General features: G+C 41.3%; 1 protein-coding gene across 1 annotated transcript in view; it reads left to right on the top strand.

Annotated features, from left to right (window-relative positions):
- LOC133506254 (potassium voltage-gated channel subfamily KQT member 5-like) overlaps positions 1-17,900 on the top strand; it is a 180,461-nt gene that overhangs the window by 49,775 nt on the left and 112,786 nt on the right. The gene's annotated exons all lie outside the window — the stretch shown is intronic.

The following is a 17,900-nucleotide window of genomic DNA, read 5'->3' as shown; positions in this document are numbered from 1 at the left end:
TGTTGAAAATGGATGGAAATAATTAAAGCACTTGATGTTTGCCCGTTTTTCACTGTTCCAATTGCAACTTTAAAGCCACTCAGTAGAACTTGGACCTTTAGTAAGGTCGAACAATGCAAAACCTGTCTTGTTTGACAGGTTATTCAAAGATTATGATGTGTGGGGTGCAACTTTTTCAATCCAGTCCTTTTAGGGCTGGGACTCCCAAACCTTCACATTTTGTGGACCGACAAGTGTTAATTCAAAGCTCAGATGGGTGTATGCGGAGGAAGATGCGACATGACTCTCCCCTAAATTCACACAATTTGTATAAAAAACAATGCCATTGAAATTTGCACACTAGTAAATTGTTCAGTCTGTGAAGTGATGACATGGGTTTGGATTCCTTGTATCCCACATTTTTTTTCTCTCTCTCTCTTTTTTATATATATATCTTCATATATCCACAGTGTTGTACTCTCAATGATTGTCCACAGCACAATGTAAGAGTTTCCAGAGACATGATCTTTTGCATCCCTAGAACCAAGCTTCTGAAGGCAGGAGTCAGATTGCCAAGGTACCTGCATTTGGCCACCACCCAGTTTGCACTGTACTCAACCTCTATGGCCCCTTCATCAGGTGGTGAGCCCATGGGAAGGGGGACCAATCACACGTAGGGGCAATTTACAGTGTCCAATTAATGTTGCATGTTTTGGGGATTTGGGAGGAAACCGGAATGCCCAGAGAAAACCACGCAAGCATGAGGAGAACATCCAAACTCCACACAGGTGGGGACGGGATTGAACCCGGGTCCTCCGAACTGTGAGACCAACACTTTACAGCTTTTCCACTGTTCCCCCCATTCAGTATTAATTTACTGAAAAAATACCATACCGTGAGCTGAACTTTGTGAAAGGCATGCCACAGAGGCACTCAAACACAATATGTGAACTCACAACAGAATGTAGTCTCCAAAAACCATACAGTGTTTTCTAACTAGCGATGCTAGAATATATTTCACTAGCTCATAATATACCTTATGTACGGTACAGTACCTGTGGGCTGGTAGTCACAGACACATTGTGTATTGAGTTTCCATGTGCATGTTTTCACTGCAAGCTAGCCCAGCGCTGCTCTGCAGTAATTGTATACGACTTTAATATGTTCCTTTTGTAGTTTAAAGTGACCTCAAAACTTGTGCATCGTTTTTCTGTAGAAATCACTGACAAACCTTTTCTAAACTCTGCGTTCGTGCATTTGCAATGAATGTCTGTGGGGTAAACATGGTTTTGAAATTATTATTTAGAGCTTTAAGGCAGAAATTTCTGTGCCAACCAATTTTTGTGGTGCATTTACAGGTACAGTATAGATGGGCGTTGACGTCCCCCAGCTGAATGATGGCGTTCCCAGAGGGGACGCTTGGAAGCATTCCCTCTAATGACTCCAACACTGGTGGGTACTCTGAACTGCTGTGTGGTGCATGAGCACAAACAACAGTCAGGACCCATCCCTCCACCCTCTGATTCACTGGGGTAAACCCCAATGTACAGGCCCCGAGCCGGGGCACTAAGTATACCCACACCTGCTCGGCGTCTCTCCTCGTGGGCAACCCCAGAGTGGTATAGAGTCCAACGCATCTCATGAGGAGTGTTGTCAGAGCCTAAGCAGTGCGCAGACGCGTGTCTGACTATCTAGTCGGAACACACCAACTCTGGCTCCTTCCCTGCTAAAGAGCTGACATTCCATGTCCCGAGAGGTGGTTTCTGTAGCCAGGGATTGGATCGCCAAGGTCCCCGCCTTTGGCCACCGCCCAGCTCAAATAGCAGACCCGTATGGCCCCTCTCACAGGTGGTGAGCCCATGGAAAGGGGGACCTATGTTACCTTTTCGGGCTGTGCCCGGCCGAGTCCCATGGGTGCAGGCCCGGCCACCAGGCGCTCGACTTCGAGCCCCACCTCCCCGGGCTGCTCGGTCCCTGTACAACTGCTGTCAGAGTTTGGTCCCCATTGCCAGCAATAAGTCAGACTCATTTCCAGTGAGAGTTGGACTTCGCCAAGGCTGCCCTTTGTTACCGATTTTGTTGTTAACTTTTATGGACAGAATCTCTAGGCGCAGCCGGGGTGTAGAGTGTGTCCGGTGTAGTGGCCTCAGCCTCGCATCTCTGTTCTTTACAGATGATGTGGTTCTGTTGGCTTCAACAAGCCGTGATCTCCAGCTTTCGCTGGAGATGTTCACAGCGAGTGTGAAAATCAGCTCCTCCAAATCTGAGACTATCGTCCTCAGTTGGAAAAGGGTGGCGTGCCCTCTTCGGTTCGGGAATGAAATCCTGCCCCAAGTGGTGGAATTCCAGTATCTTGGGGTCTTGTTAACCAGTGAGGGAAAAATGTAGAGGGAGATCGACAGACGGATCGGTGCAGCATCTGCAGTGATACGGACTTTGTAACGGTCTGTTTTTGTAAAGAGGGAGTTAACTCGAAAGGCGAAGCTCTCAATTTATCAGTCGATTTACTTTCCTACCCTCACCTATGGGTGCGAGCTGTGAATCGTGACCGAATGATCAAGATCCCGGATACAAGCGGCTGAAATGAGTTTCCTCCACAGGGTGTCTGGGCTCTCCCTTAGCGATAGGATGAGAAGATTCTTCATCTGGGACGGGCTCAGAGTTGAGCCGCTGTTCCTCCGCATTGAGAGGAGCCAGATGAGGTGGCTGGGGCATCTGATTTGGATGCCTCCCCGGTGAGGTTTTCCGGGCATATACCACCGGAAAGAGACCCAGGACACACTGGTGGGACTATGTCTCTCGGCTGGCCCGGGAACGCCTCGGGATCCCTCCAGAAGAGCTGGAAGAATTGGCTGGGGAAAGGGAAGTCTGGGTATCTCTGCTGAAGCTACTTCTCCTGCGACCTGATAGATGGATGGATTTTGAATTGATTTATTTTCCTCCAGACTGTAATATATTTTGTGGAGGATGTGTTATGTGTGTGTGTATTTTTATTCTTTGCTGTCTTTATTTTCCTATTAGGCTTTTAAGCTGTTATAATGCAGGTGTTTGTGACACTGTTTCCTTTCATACTTTTAAGTCCTTATGATGTGACGGGGTTTCCTCTAATGCTCCTGGGTCCTTTGTGACGTGGAAGTCTGGAATGTTTCGAGGAGGACCTATATAAGGACGAGAAAGATGGACAACGGGGCTTCTTCTTACGACCTCACCGCTGCTCTAGGAATCTACACTGCTTGGAACACTAACTACACGAACGCCTGCCACCTTTCGTTTTTGGAGTGGCTGGAACTTTTACTAACTTGGAATACCCGCTGGGATGAACATTTGCTTGTTTGGGAACACTCGTTCAACATTGGTGACTATTTGCCGTTATGGCTCAAATACTCTGTTGTTGAACGCCTATTTTGTGTTAGCTATTTTATTGTGTTTGTGTTGTGTTGAGATTAAATTGTCAGAAATGCAATACAACTGCCTTGTTGGATTTTGCCGGTTTGAGCAATGGGGACATTAGTCTAAATTCATACGTAGCACATGTTCAAACTGAGTCATTAAGTTTTCAATGTGATAATAATAAAATTGGCTCGCCTGAGTAAATGTCATTTTTCTCAGAAAAATCGAAGTAGATTTCTAATGTTTTTGAAAAGCGCTCGTTATATGCATATATCAGCCCTCATTCCCATTCCCAATGTAAAACGGTTGCGTGGGGCAACCTTCACTCCATGCAGGGGTGGGGCCTCACATAGCCCCACTGAGTGGGAATAGAAAAAGCTCAGTGTGGGGACCTCACTGAAAGGCAACCATACTCACAGCCAAATCAAATAGAAGACAGTACAGTATGTGTTTTTTTCTGCAAATTCATGTTTTGCCAAGTCTTGATCTGTCTGGTTATGTACAGAATATTGTACCAAAGACTGTGGATGAGCACTACTTTAGAACTAAGAAAGATGATTTCAATGTGTTCTGCAGCACGGTTATTTTAATGTAATAGCAGAGATCGGCGCCAGCACACCTGCATCCCTAGTGAGGGTAAGTGTTTGAGAACATTCAAGAATGGATGCTTGCCACAGGTTCTGACCAAGTAATTTGCCATTGTATATGTATTTGTGAAGGTGAATTGTATGAACACGAACTTTATTTTGTTCACATGGTTCATGAATTTTTGACTGTGCCTTTTCCCTTTTTTCCTGTTTGGATGGAAGAATGACAAGCTTTCTTGACAGAATGTTTTTTTTTCCCAAACCGAGAAACTTAAGCTTTGTGACAATTTTCCTGAATTTTATTCTTCACATCCATTAATCCATCCATTTTCCAAGCTGCTTTTCCTCACATGGGTTGCAGGGGTGCTGGAGCCCATCCCAGTTAACTTTGGGAAAAAGGCGGGTTACACCCGAACTGGTCACCAGTCAGTTGCAGGGGACATATTGACACCATCACTGAGCAGGAATGGATCTCTAATAAGACAACCAGAAGGAAAAGAAGAAAGTTTCTTTCACATGACTTTCAACACAGTATCATGGCTGCCATTATTAACATTAGCATAACATAAATCCAATATTTTACTAATAACATAATGGGAAATGCTCTGGACAATCTTATGCTTATGTTTTCCCCTTTGTTTGAATGCAAAAAAAAAAAACCAACCAAAACAAATACATCGGTAAAATCGTTATATCTAATGACATTTTTTTTTTGTTTTTAAAAAACAACCTCATATTTCTACAGAATATTTGCTTCAGTTTGTCATCTACAATATATTCCAAATAACTAATCATACTGATTGGTATTTTAAGATACAAACTTTCAGTATTTGGGATTGTAAAATATAGTATTTCACTTTAAAAAGGAACCAACTCATGAAGACCATTCCATTTTACAGGAGCATAATCATTCTCAAAATTATCCTTTGTCTCCCCCCGCATACCATGTCAAATTCATCCCATGGGCCAAATTGTACCCCTAATGGGCCGGCTTTCGCCTGTAGGCCATATCTTTGACACCGCTGATTTATTACAAACATACCAGTAACCCTTACAAATAGTTATCACAACAGTCCCGTTCAATTTACTAAATTTTCTTTCAGTCTACTTGGGTCATAGTCACATGACGACCAGCATCAGGCTAAGGTGCACACACCAGAGGTGGCAGCACAGTGTGTGTCATATGTGTGACCCGTGCTTGCCACTCTACCACTGAGCTTTTCACATTTTTCATACAAACGTATAAAGTAGTCAGTCACTGTGAAAGAAGTGAATATGATAAAACTCTGTACTCAAACTTGCAGTGGGAGAAGATTTTTCTGGGCACAGATGTTAGTCAGCATTAATTGGAGACTCTAAATTGCACCAAGGTGAAATTGTGAGTGCAACTGTTGTTTGTCTCTTTGTGCCCTCCAATTAACCTTTTCACTGAGAAAAAGCAAAAGACACTTGTGGAGTGATTTCTTTCAAAGCTCACTGTGCTGGAGTCTCGAGATGTGTCATGAACTTTTGAAGTTTTGTGAGACTTTAAAATCTAATGATTTTTATTCTGCAACCATGGGGTATTTCCCCACAGGTGGTTGTTTAGTTAATGAGAAGCTACTCACAGCTTTGTTGTGATTACATAATCTTTATTCATCTGACACTTTTTAATTTGCTTGGTAATCACCTCATGCAAGGCACTCACCGGTATTATTAGTTAACTTCATAAGGGAAACAGTGCAATATTTATTTATTTGTATTACTAACTGCAATGTTGAGATATGAATGACTTTAACCATTGTTCTGCTTTGTTAGCACTTGATATAGCTGTCTTGTCAGAACAAATTAATGGCATGTTAGCTGTGGAGGTCACCGCAGGCAAAGTCCCCTGTTATTCAGATAGAGAATAACCAACGAGGGGGGTGGGGCGAGGGGGTCATGAGATGGAAGAAAGAGTAGATCATTCACAATCCTGCTAAAAAGGTAATGTTGTATATCTTTTCCAAGGATATTTTACTTTGAATGTGTTTGCGGCATTTGCAGCTGTAGCCCAAAAGCCTATTGAACTATAAATGAAGGACAAAAAGAGGATATGCAAAACTGTGTATTAGTGTTGCACTGTGTACCAGTACCAAAAAAGTACCATGGTACCTGGCTGGCAAAATTCATACTCTAGAATGTTTTCAAAGTACTTTTTTTAAATGCAGCAACAGCTTTCACAAACTAAAGTGACTTGAGTGACCAGTGCCGCTTTCAGAATATGCGCAAATGCAGTACACAGACATGACCATGCACTCTTGCAGTCCTACGGATTTTCCACACATGGTGTCATCTGGAATTATTTTGCCTACATGTCTGACAGCCAGGGCAAGCCGACAGACATTGCAAAGCCTGTCTGCAAGGCATGTTATAAAGCCTCCACCTCCGAAAGGGATCACTGACCAGCATCCTGAATTACAACATAGATTCAAAGAGCAACAGGCTAGCATGTGACAAAATTTCAAGTGAATATAAGCAACATTTCATAAAATGAATAGACTAAAAAAACTGAGGAGTGATGAAAATTTTGGTTCTTTTTCAAGAGCCCTTTCTTTGTGCTAGGTTACCTAAAAAGAACCGGCTCTTTCAGCTCCCAAGCAGCTCCTCATTTTTTTATGTTGCTTTAAATTATTTTATTATTAAATTATGTGGGATGACTGGTTAAAAATCCATGAAGTCAAGCAAAAATGATTTGTTTTGCTTTATTCAATCAGGTACTCAGTGCAACAAAAAGAAAACTATAAAATATACACACACTAATTTATATAAATCCATCCCTTTTCTGAGGATCTTATCCTCACAAGGGTCGCAGGAGTACTGCACACAGGCAAGGCCACAATTTTAACCCCGGTCCTCAGAACTGTGAGACAGATGCTCTGAGACACTCCTTCCTAAGATAAATATACTACAGTCAATACAAATTACTTAAATATATTGTACTTTATTTTTTAACTTAGGCTAAATTGTGTAATTTAGTGGCTTGTTTGGCATCACTAGACTTCACCTTTAATATTTAAAGTTGACTGTTCAATGATGGATTTTCTACCCTTTTCCCCCCTTGTACAGAACAATGTCCTTGCTAGTTAGTATGTTTTATATTTTCAGTGCAGCAGGGTAGGCGCTAAATTGAACTGCTGCATATTCATCCATCCATTTTCCAAGCTGCTTATCCTCACAAGAGTTGAGGGAGTGCTGGAGCCAATCTCAGCTAATTTGGACTACACCTTGAACTGGTCCGCAGTTAATTGCAGGGCACATATTGAGACTGTCACTGAGCATGAATCGATCACACCCTGCCTGCACCAAAGCGAGGTTTGTGTACCACTAGACTATCAGCAACTCTGTTGCATGTTCAGTCAGGTTGATTTATTCTCGCTCCCCAAGCTCTGATAAAAATCAACGAGATATTTTCCCATTAGTGGCAAAAAGGAATGCATACATGGTGATTTTCGGCATTGTAGTATATTATATTTTTTTTTAATAGGAATCCAAGTTATTAAAGATGCGCATAAGCAAAAATGTGAATGTTTGTTTAGTACGTGTATGTGTGTGTCAGAGTGAGACTGATGATTCTCCAGGTCTGGTAATGTGTTTCTGACCAGCTGGTGTGTCATTGTGAATCAGCAGCTCAAGGACGGCAACAGAGGGGATGACTGGTTAGCACGTCTGCCTCACAGTTCTGAGGACCTGTGTTCAAATCCAGCCTTGCCTGTGTGGAGTTCAAATGTTCTCCTGTTATCTGCATGGGCTTTCTCCGGGCAATTCGGTTTCCTTCAACATCCCCAAAACATGCATGCTAGGTTATTTGAAGACTAAATTATCTGTGGGTGTGAATCTGAGTGTGAATGCTCGTTTGTTTCTATGTGCCCTGCGATTGGGTGGTGATGAGTTCAGGGTATACCCCGCCTCCCGCCTCAAGATAACTGGGATAGGATCCACCATGCTCGCAACCCTACTGGGGATAAGTGCTTCAGAAAATTGATTAATGGATAAAATAAAAGCGTCATTACAAACCCAATTCTGATGAAGTTGGAACGTTGTGTTGACCATTAACTTGGAATTTTATTACTGCAACACGTTCCAAAAAATATTACACTGGGTCATGTTTACCACTGTGTAACATCAAATTTTCTTTTAACAACATTTAATCAATGATTGGGAACTGAGGACACTAATTGTTGAAGATTTGTAGATGTAATTCTTTACCATTCTTTCTTGCTGTACAGGTTCAGCTCTTCAACGGTCCTGAGTCTCCCTTGTTGTATTTTATGCATCATAATGCGTCAAACATTTTCAATGGGAGACAGATCTGGACTGCAGGCAAGCTAGTCTAGTATCCATACTCTTTTACTACTGAACCATGCTGTAGTAACAAACATTTTCTGAAGTGCTCCTGAGCCCATATTCTTTATACACGGATGTCGGTTTTTGATGGAGTGCCGCCTGAGGGATCAATGGGCACGAGCATTCATTGTTATTCTTTCCGCTTACATTCTGGGATTCCCCCATATTTTCGGAACCTTTTGATGCTATTATGAACCAAAGATGATCCATCCATTATCCAAGCCGCTTATCCTCACAAGGGTCACGGAAGAGCCTAACCCAGCCAGCATCTGATGAAAGGCGGATTACACCCTGAACTGGTCGCCAGTCAGTCGCAGGGCAGATATCAACGCCATCACTGAGTGGGAATCGATCACACACTGCCCACACCAAAGTCAGGCATATGTACCACTACACCATCAGTGACTACCGTAGATGATGAAACCCCTAAATTCCTTGCAATTGTACATTGAGGAACATTCTCCTTAAACTGTTTGACTATGTTGTCACTCACCTCTTCACATCTTTGCTTCTGAATTACTGAGCAATTCACCGAAGCTCCTTATAATAACCAATCATGGCACTCAATTATCCTTTTTACCTGTAGGATGTTCCAAACAGGTGTTTGATGAGTTTGTTTTTTTTGCCACTAGTCCCATATTTTTTGGAACATGTTGCAGCCATAAAATTCCAAGTTAATTTTTTGCAAAAATCAATAAAGTTCATCACTTTGACCATTAAACATTTCAACTTCTTCATTGAACAAGATTTGCAAGATTTACTCTGTTTTTATTTATGTTTAACATAGTGTCGAAATTTCATTGGAATTGGGCTTGTAGATATTTTAAGAATGACAAGTAAAATCTGGATTTTGCCAGTCATTACTGTATATTGCACATGCAAAACATTCACTGTAGGGTACTTCCAGTTTAGAACATGATTTTGTTAGATCCCTGATGCCCAAAGAATCATCAGGGTTGAATGTAGGTTTGATCACAGCCCAAGTTTCTTAAATGAGGTCTGCCCTGCTTCATTTTGCATTTATTTACAAGTCATATCTGCCGGTCACACGACAAATCAACACATCAGTTTTAATCCCTAAATCTTAAAAATAAAGCTTGACTTGACAGCATGCAAGGCTGTATATCAGGTGTGGGAGGAGGGGACTTTTGATTTTGGGACTCAAGCTGAGAGGGATTACTCAACAGCTGCTTGTTGAAATAGCAGACTGAAATGATTGCACCTCATGCCTCATATTACCCATCTTGAGCTTTTACTAAGCTAGGTCGACTACAGTGAGAAATGTTTAGTTTTGCGGTACAGTAGCCTGATCACATATCGTAGATCAAAACATTTTAAAATATACTTTGTTTACGAAAAAATATGTAATCTTGCATGTTTTGAAAAACACAAGAAAAAGTAATCTTAGGTATTTAACCTGGATCCAATTATACTTGATGCAAAAGGTTCTTCAAGGGTCGGTCTGTTTCCCCATAGAATTATGGTGCTTGTGTCAGTTTATAAATTGGAATCACAATCAATGATGCACGTGATAATCCGTGTCATTTTCCTACTGCAGCTAATTTCGATTACACACGTGGCTGGTGAGCCTTTTGGAAAATAGTTATTTGAGTGACTTATCTTTTCGTGAGCTATGGATGTGAGGATGATGAAGCGAAACTATTCCTCTTGGCAGTTTGCAAGGAAATGGAAAACCAACTAACTTTTTGGTGTTTATAAAATACAGTTCTGTAATTCGATTCAATTTTCTAAAATGATTTCACAAATGCATTCCTGGCATGATGAAGGTGTCCTTGTTTTGCTCATTGCACACAAGATCACTTAGGTTCTTTTCATATTAAAGGCCTTTAAAATAATTCATTCTCTGAATCCAGGAATAGTAAATCAATAAATTTTGCTCAGGCTTACAGTGAAGAAAATAGGTATTTGAACACCCTGCTATATCGCAAGTTTTCCCATTTAGAAATCATGGGGGGGTCTGCAATTTTCATTGCAGGTGCATGTCCTGTCACGACCCATCGGGAACGAGAGTAGGACCCAAATGCAGGAACTCGGAAGACGCAAGTTAGTTCAAGAAGAGACACGTTTATTGTATGCAGAAGTCGGGGATCGAGCAGGCAGTCCGGTGCAGCAGCGGTAGTTGTGACGTCGGGCGAAGAGAACAGATGAGCGGACAGGCAGGAGTCGGTACACGGGGAAACAATCAATGCAGGCAGAAGTCTCAAAGGAGTCAGGCTTACAAGGTTGGTCGGAGAACGGATGAAGGTCGGTACACACAGGATCAATCAGGGATTCGATAGTGCTGGAACGGGACATAAAGCTCAACGAACTGGCGGAGGACCAGTCGTTACCGGGTCCTATATATACGGGGGATGATCAGCCCGCATGAGGCACAGGTGTGTGCCTCCCAATTAGCGCAGCCGCACGGGCACCCGCACAGCTCGTGCTGAAGCGGCAGGATCATGACATGTCCACTGTGAGAGCGATAATCTAAAATGAAAAATTCAGAAATCACAATGTATGATTTTTTTAACGATGTATTTGTGTGATACAGCTGCAAATAAGTATTTAAACACCCGAGAAAATCAATCTTAATATTTGGTACAGTAACCTTTTTTTGCAATTACAGAGGTTAAATGTTTCCTGGAGTTGTTCACCCGGTTTGCACACACTGCAGGAGGGATTTTGCCCCATTCTTTCAGACAGATCTTCTCTAGATCAGACAGGTTTCTGGGCTGTCGCTGAGAAACATGGAGTTTCAGCTCCCTCCAAAGGTTTTCTATTGGGTTTAGGTCTGGAGATTGGCTAGGCCATGCCAGAACCTTGATATACTTCTTACGGAGCCACTCCTTGGTTATCCTGTCTGTGTGCTTCGCGTCATTGTCATGTTGAAAGACCCAGCCACGATCCATCCCCAGTGCTCTGACTGAGGGAAAGAGGTTGTTCCCCAAAATCTCACAATACATGGCCGCTGTTGTCCTCTTCTTATTACAGTGAAGTCGTCCTGTCCCATGTGCATAAAAACACTCCCAAACCATGATGCTACCACCCCCCATGCTTCACAGTAGGGATGGTGTTCTTGGGATGGAACTCATCATTCGTCTTCCTCCAAACACGGTTAGTGAAATTACGACCAAAAAGTTCCATTTTGGTCTCATCTGACCACAAACCTTTCTCCCATGACTCCTTTGTATCATTCAAATGGTCATTGGCATACTTGTCACAAGCCGTGACATGTGCTGATTTAAGCAGGGGAACCTTCCGTGCCATGCATGATTTCAAACCATGACGTCTTAGTGTATTACCAACAGTTACCTTGGAAATGGTTGTCCCAACTGTTTTCAGGTCACTGACCAAGTCCTGTCATGTAGTCCTGGGCTGATTCCTCACCTTTCTAAGGATCATTGAGAACCAACGAGGTGATATCTTGCATGGAGCTCCACTCCAATTGAGATTGACCATCATGTTTACCTTCTTCCATTTTTTAATGATTGCTCCAACAGTGGAGCTTTTTTCACCAAGCTGGTTGGCAATTTCTCCATAGCCCTTTCAAACCACGTGGAGTTGTACAATTTTGTCTCTGTTGGCCATGTTACAAGTTTGAGTCTTACTGATGGTATGAGGTGGACAGGTGTCTTCATGGAGCTAACAACCTCACACAGGTGCATCTGATTCAGGATAATACATGAAGTGGAGATGGACTTTTAAAGGTGAACTAACAGATCTTTGAGGGTCAGAATTCTAGCTGATAGACAGGTGTTCAAATACTTATTTGCAGCTGTATCACACAAATAAATCGTTAAAAAAATCGTACATTGTGATTTCTGAATTTTTCATTTTAGATTATCTCTCTCACAGTGGACATGCACCTACGATGACAATTTCAGACCCCTCCATGTTTCCTAAGTGGGAGAACTTGCAATTTAGCAAGGTGTTCAAATATTTAATTTTCTTCACTGTATATAATTTTTTGCTAAATCCCTATACAAAGAAGGGCAGTTATTAATTAATAAAAGCCTCAAGATAAGAAACACGCTTTTTTCCCCAGATTTTGTCCTTTGTTTTTTCTTGACTCCGCTGATGGGTAATGATTATAAAATATTTCTTTACCACAAAAAAAACTTATAAACCTAAACATTCTGTCTTAATCACAATTAATTTATTCTTTAAACCTTGCAGCCTCAGGCTTGGCTTCTGTCTGTCTCCTCATGAATAGGACTATATAATGACTTTTTGAAGAGACGGCACTCACAATGCATTCATTAAGCATCTCAGTAGAAAGGACGATAAAAGTCCCTGCCTGCTCTGTTTGTTCTTCTTTCCTAGAACATGAATAAACCTGAATGCATACAAAGCAGATTTCCCACCAAACATCTGCTTCAGCCTCACTTTGAAAGGTTCCGGGCCCTCGGTTCTTGCTTCATTTGCTTGACCCACCACCCTGTTTGACGCATCTTGTGGACCACAAGCAAAAATGTTTCATGAAAATGTTCACTTTCACCTTACAGCATACTCATTTTTACAGATATGAGAAAAAGTCTGCAGGTGAGCAAACGTTTGTTCAAGGAAGCAGCTAATTATTCTATTCAGGTCAGGGAATCCTGTTTCTCTCAGTGAATCAGCTGCATCCGGTCCTGAGCTGCAGTTTTTATTTTCCCCCTGCGTCAACAGAGTTATGACCTTCCATGGCGGAAGAACTTTCACTCCAGTGAACAGCTGCTGTTTACCCGCCACTAATCGCAGCCAGCTGAACATCTATCAGCCACTCATGAATGAAATGATATCATATTCTATCTTTCTCCACTGTAAATCAGTTAATGCTACATGGTGTCACACATTGTCACGGATGCCTTTGTAAGAAGCGAGGCCTACTCACTATAAGCGGTGCAGTGCCCTGAATTTGTGGTCATCAAATCCAGTGACCCCAACCACATTCCTATGAAACATCACTGCTTGTGCCGTGTGAAATTATCCCATTTCACGTTATTTGCCTGAAAATTATTATTCATTAAATACGTCTTTGTCCATCAAACTATGCTGGTGACAAATAGTGATGGGCAGAACAATCAATCTTTTCATTTGATGGAAAAAGGTACAGTAATCCTATGTCTCTACCTGCTATTTATATAACAGAATAGCTTCCTCTGCATATTACAGCTGTTTGTTCAATTTAACATGCCTTGATTTTACAAAGAGTAAGTCAAATTGTGAGTAAATTTCGACTTCCTCATCATTACTTAAAAATTAGGACTAATGATAAGTTTTTTTGTTGTTGTTGGGGTGCTGTGAATTTTTCTCGTGTAAAATGGGTGCCTTGGCTCAGTAACGGTTAGGAAATATTGCTCAAAGGAGTGCAGACGACTGAACAGTCAAGGATGATTATGTGTGCGCTTTTAAATCTGCCATCTCCGGTTACACATCTAAAAAACCTCAAGATGTGCTTTTACACTAATTGTGTAAATGTTTAGGACCTGCTATCGTAGGCTATCTGTCTTTTCTAAGAATCTGTGTCTGGTCAATAAACAAAATAGGTACATAACTGTAAGCTTTGGCAACAAGGCCATATATGGGGCTTGCACAAAGCATTGCCTTTACATATGGTTAGATATTTGTTGGGTTTGAGGTAGTTGATGAAAAAGACAAGGTTTGCCCACTCCACAAACATCTAGTGACTGATTCACTGTCATTGGGTCATCATTACTGTTCTTGAAATGCAGAACTGTTAAATAATGTTGTAATAAACATTTCGTCCTTGATGTCATTATAGATCATGCTCACACTTCAAATCATCATTTGCAGCCATTTTCCTTAGAACTGTGTAAAATACCGCTTAGCACTTGCCAAAATACAGTACTGGATTGAATTAGGTCTGTAGGCTATTAGAAGGTAGATGCTTGCCTACTTGATATGCTCCCAAAGAATACTGCATTCCATACAAAAGCTATAGTGACAGAAAATGTAATGGTCTTCCCAACGGAGAATGTAATAAATCTCACTATTAATGGAAAATCCATCTGAAATTGAATTATTTATATAAACTACTAGTGTAGCTCTAATAATTTTGCATGCAGATGATTGTGCTTCTATGTCTCAATGCACAGTACTTAGGTAATTGTGCCAAATGGTTGGAAGTTCTTCATTATTATTAGGAGAGACAATTGAAAATGCTGTGGTTGCCTGTGTTTAATGTTGAACAACTGATGAAATGTAAATACTGCTTTCATTTGTGGCTTGAAGAAAACACTGAAATGAATTCATCACAGAATATGATAAAGTACAAATATAGGGCGCGGTCCAACGCTTTGACTCTGTCACGACCGGGGCTCGAGGGCGGACCCAAATGCACGACTCCAGAGGCAAGCAGGTACAGAAAGCCTTTATTCGGTCTGTGGTCAATGATCAGCGAGTCAGTCAGGAAAAGCAGCAGTATCAGAAGTGGCAGGCTTACTAGGATGGTCAGGGAACAGGCGAGGGTCGGTACACGGTAGGTCAGGTATACGGGAGTGCGGGAACGAGGCATGGGAATCAACGATCTGGCGGAGGAATAGTTGTCCCCCGTGTCCTATAAGTACTGGGTGTAATCAGCCGAAACTGGGTGCAGGTGTGTGTCGACTAATTGGCTGACCACACCCAGCCTGGGGAGGATGCCAGGAGCATGACAGACTCTTCTGTAAGCACTGCAGCTATCAAATCACCATGTTTCCTACCTACTACCTTACATCAGCTGGCCAAGACTTGGAACTTTCTTGGACAAGGAATGGCAGTATGGAAAATACCGGCACAAGTGTTGAGAAAAGCAAAAATCATAGAACAACACTGCATGGACAGAAAAACAAGGTAACAGATGAGCTAAAGAGACGAGCTAGACCTCTTCAAATATAATAAGGCACAATTTTTAAATAATCAAAATTTGACCAATTGTTTTTTTTCTGACCCATTTGTTGTGATTAGTCTGAGAAGCCATTGTAATTTGGTCATTGTAAACATTGAGTTTCAAAAGAGATGAAAAGAAGGAAAAAATAATACAAAAGAGGAGAGAACAGAAGTGTTGAGGTGAAAAAATAGCGCCGTTATAGAGCGTTGACCTCACAGTTGTGAAGACCGGGATTCATATCCAGTCCCCACCCATGTGGAGTTTGCATGTTCTCCCCGTGCCTGCGTGGGTTTTCTCCAGGCACTCCGGTTTCCTCCCACATTCCCAAAACATTATTAGCATTAATTAGCATTAATTGGAGAATCGAAATTGCCCTTAGGTGTGATAGTGAGTGCAGCTGTTTTATGTCTCGATGTGCCCTGCGATTAGCTAGCAACCACTTCAGGGTGTACCCTGCCTCTTGCCCGATGACAGCTAGGATAGGCTCCAGCATGCGTGGATGGATGGATGAATGGGAAAAGATAGAAAAAGGTAAAAGTCATGATGATTAGTGTGATGTAACAGGAATATTGTATAGGTATAGAAAAAATTTAAACAGTAGAGTATCAAGACTTTCCGTGTGAATTTTAACTGTTGTCCCTGTGCTTGCATGGGTTTTTGCTTAGTTAATTAAAGACAATAACTTGCTAATAGATGTGACTGAAAGAGTTGATGGTTGTTTGTCTGTTGATGTGCCCTGTGATTGCCTGATAACCAGTCGTTTATCCTTTTTAAGGCTGCAATTGTGGTGTGCTGTTTCCTAGAAACAGATGGGAAACAAGATAAAGTTGATGGTATGAAATTCCTTCGGTTTATTACTGACTAAACTTTGGTCAGAACAGAAAGATTAGAAATGGGATGGTAATTATTGAGATATATAGTACAGTGCCATGAAAAGTATTTGCTCCTGTCCCGATATGTTTTTCACACCAATTTTAATACCACTCAGCAACACCCCGAGGAAATACAAAATGCATTTTTTAAGTGAAAGTGACAATTCAAACAATTATGGCACAAAAAATTCAAACCTTTCTGACTTTCTGTCAAAAATTAATTGTCCCCTCACCCTAATAACGGGTTGTGCTACCCTTGACAGCAATGACTGTAATCAAGCTTTTGTGATAATTGGGGATATGTTTTTGATATTGCTCTGGGGGAATTTTGTCCCAGTGTTCTTTGCAGAATTGTTTCATCCCCGCCAGATTGAAGGGTTTCCGAACTTGAACACCCTAGTTAAGGTCACATTGCACCATTTCAATTGGGTTTAAATCTGGACTTTAACTTCGCCACTCCAAACCTCTTTTTTTTTTTGAGTCATTCATGACAGTGGTTCGCTGCGCCCCCAAAGCCTTGGAAATGGCTATGTAACCTTTTCAAGACTGATTTATTTATATCTCTTTTCCCCCCCTTTTCTTTTTGAATTTGTTTGGATTGTGGCATGATAAATTGGTTCATGAGATTTTGCGGCCTACTTCACCTTCTAATTTTCTGATTCAACAAGTATGGTGGTAATCAGGTTTGGGTGTAGCTTGTAAAATTGAACTCACCTTTCCCAAATTTCTGCTTAGTCACAGAGATTTTGTGATTTAACAAAGAGGGGGAGGGGTTTTTTGGCAATTACTTTTTTACAGAGGGTAATTTTTCTTTTCTGTTCCTTAATAAACTGAATTGTCATTTATTTTGTATTTCCTTGGGTTGTCTCTGAGTGATTTTAAAATTGATTTGATGATTTGAAACCTTTCTGTGTGACAGAAGCCAGTATGGACATAATTGTTTTTGAACCATTTTCGACAAATGGTTCATGTCAAACAAGTGTGGGAGGATTTGTTGGGCTGCTGATTGTATGTAAGCTTTTAAAGTGAACGGAAAGTGCTTGGGATAAAAGGCCACACAACCTTGATCGTTTCTCCACTACACTGTCACACTCCTGGCAGCGCACATGCCCACGCTCCCCTCAGGCACAGGCACATGCATAAACACTCATAGACATACTTAATGCCCACTCAACAGGCAACTCATCTTCACATCCATCTATCAATTTATCCACTCTCTGCTCATCCAACAGTACTCATCCATCCATCCATCCCGTTTACATGCACATTCCTTGTGTGTATTGTCACCAAATAACAATGCCAAAATTGTGGTTTATGCATGCACCTTAATACAAAGTGAATGCCTGGTGGTCAAAGAGTACTGGGAGTATATATTTGCAGATGGACAACCCTCAGCTTGCCATTATCTTTCGCCTTGATTGTGCTTACGTAAGTAATGGTTTTATAGGTTAGGTGGAAGAATCAAGTAAAAACAAGGAGAACTCTCATTGTACAAAAAATATACATCCATCAGAATGTGGAATGTATTTCCAGAAAAGGATTAGAATTAGAATTGGAATTACAATTGTTATTGTACTGTGTACAATAAGATTAGAATTTAGAGATTTTCCTTGCAGAGTGCAATGCGTAGAAATGCACAGCAACAACAATAATACAACATTTTGATAACTGAGAAGAAAATAGCAGCCCATTACAATAATATTAACAGCAAATAACAACACATCGCACAAATGTTGGCACCAGATATTATTAAGATTGCACAGTGGTGGGATAGAAAGTCATTGCATGTGTTAGTATATAACAAGTTATGGTTATTAAGGCAATAAGTGAACA

This window comes from Syngnathoides biaculeatus, chromosome 9, assembly GCF_019802595.1.
Source record: "Syngnathoides biaculeatus isolate LvHL_M chromosome 9, ASM1980259v1, whole genome shotgun sequence".
NCBI lineage: Eukaryota > Metazoa > Chordata > Actinopteri > Syngnathiformes > Syngnathidae > Syngnathoides > Syngnathoides biaculeatus.
This window is presented reverse-complemented; position numbering and strand designations above follow the sequence as displayed.